Raw genomic sequence first — 2,188 nt, 5'->3', positions numbered from 1 at the left:
TCTTTAAATATTCAACAGTTACATAGTCGAATTTCTGCTATCTCTCAGGCACACTTGACTACACTTTCATTTTCTCAATTGGCTTCTAGATTTACTTCTTCTCTTTCTCAATTTGTGGCTTCTCATTCTATTTGGAATCTGATCTATAATTTCATTGCTATTGGTGTGATTGTTCTTCTTCTGCTGTTTATTTTTCCAGTCATCATCCGACGTTTAAGAAAAGCAGTGCAACGCAATTCAGATTATATTCATCTGGCAGTGCTCAGCAAACAAGTTAAAAAATAATGTCCTCTATTATTTGGTTACTTATTTCATATTGCTACTACTTTGCATCATCTATACCAGCAACTTATTCTTCGTCCTCCCTATGCCCCCTCTGTTATGAAAATCTTGGTATTCAGTGACGGGTAAGATTCCAGCCACCTAGTATGAACCTAAGACAGGCATTCCTCGCGAGGAAGGGGAACGAGCCCATGACGGGTAACAACTATGGTGAAGCGAGAACGACCTAAGGCAGAAGCCAAGACGTTTTAGTGTTCTGATTTAATAAAAAAGGGGGAGATGTTGGGAGCCAACATATGGAATCTTATGGCTGAGGCCTATAGAGGCCTATTCAGAAGCTTGCCTCAGAGACAAGGATTTTACATCAAGCATATACGTATGAATAGTAACCCATGTATTATAAAACGATCACGATTTTCAATATTGAGCTTATTCTATTTTATGAAAAACATACAGCAGAATTACTTTAAAATCACTTTTCTTTCTAAACTGTTTTTTCCTCTTAAGATTTTTTAGCTGTCATTTCCTGGTATTACTTCCTGGTATACTGGTTTTTCAGAATGTTGTTTCACCTCAGGTTAAAACATTATAATTACTATAATAGTTTTGTTATGTTGCCTTTGGTCAAGCAGAACGTTCTTTTACGTGCAGAGACTCTCCACCTGCTTCAGCCTCCGGCTGTCGTCATGGCAACGGTGCAGTTCATTGTCTTAAGTGGCATGACAGGTTTTGAGACACAAATAGTTTTCCCTAACAGGAAATCAGGCTTAGATTTTAAGTAAAATGGTATTGAATTAAGTTTTTTAGAACATAAAGTAAATTCATAATTTTTAAGTATTAATGATAAGATTTATAACAGGTTATTATAAGATAATAGTTGTGTTAAGAACTTAGGTATAAGATTATTAAATAAAGTAATTAATAGGTATAAAAGACAATAGTTTAAAGATTTAAGATTTATATAATTTGTGATAAAATGTTAGGTTAAGGATAAGTTCATAGGTAATCAATATACAATCATAGGGCAGTACAGAAATATAGTAGGTTATTAGAATTATAAGAATAAATAGTATAAAGTTAAAGTAATAAAATTAAGTAAATTTATAGATTATAGTATAGTGTTAAGTTAATAATATTAATCGTTAGAAATATTGAAGGTTAGTAAAAATTGGATTGAACTTAGAGTTAACTTGGAAAGTTTTTTAATCAGGATTTATAACTTAGAGTATAATATGAATGATTTATTAAACATTGCGGGAAAACACTTTGAACATTATAAAGAACATTTTAAACAATGTATATTGAAATTGTGCACCTGTGATCTTGATGTAAGTACGTCATGCACCAGAAAATTGTAACAACTTGTTTGGAACGTGTTCATCTTGTGATGGTCTTGTGATGCATGATTCGTAAAGCATGGAATTTGTACGCCCCCAGCAAATGATTGTCACACTGCTGGAGGGTCTAAAAAATGGTATATAAGTTGGAAAAGGTTTCAATAAAATCGGCTTCGGTCTTGGCCAGGCTGAACCCAGAAGAGCTGCCTCCGAGTAGTTTTCTTCTCTCCGTCTCTGATTCACCGGTGCGGTCCTAACCCTCCCTCTGGTCAGTGCAGGTCACCGACACTAAACAGTGGTCAGTCTCTTGTGAGCCATATACCACTTGCCTACAATAAATCACAAAAACTAGCCGGGTGTGGTGGTGTGTGTCTGTAGTTCCAGCTACTTGGGAGGCTGAGGCAGAAGGATCGTTTAAGCCCAGTAGGTTGAGGCTTTGATGCTGTGAGCATGCCACTGCACTCCAACCTGGGAGACCCAGACTCAAAAAAAAAAAAAAAAAAGAAAGAAAGAAAAGAAAAGAAAGTGGTTTCATTCAGTCTTTTGATCTGAACATTCTTAACAGTCAG

This window comes from Carlito syrichta, unplaced genomic scaffold (genome assembly GCF_000164805.1).
Source record: "Carlito syrichta isolate Samal-C Ts95f unplaced genomic scaffold, Tarsius_syrichta-2.0.1 Scaffold311480, whole genome shotgun sequence".
NCBI lineage: Eukaryota > Metazoa > Chordata > Mammalia > Primates > Tarsiidae > Carlito > Carlito syrichta.
The sequence above is the reverse complement of the archived record's forward strand: the minus strand, read 5'-3'. Positions refer to the sequence as shown.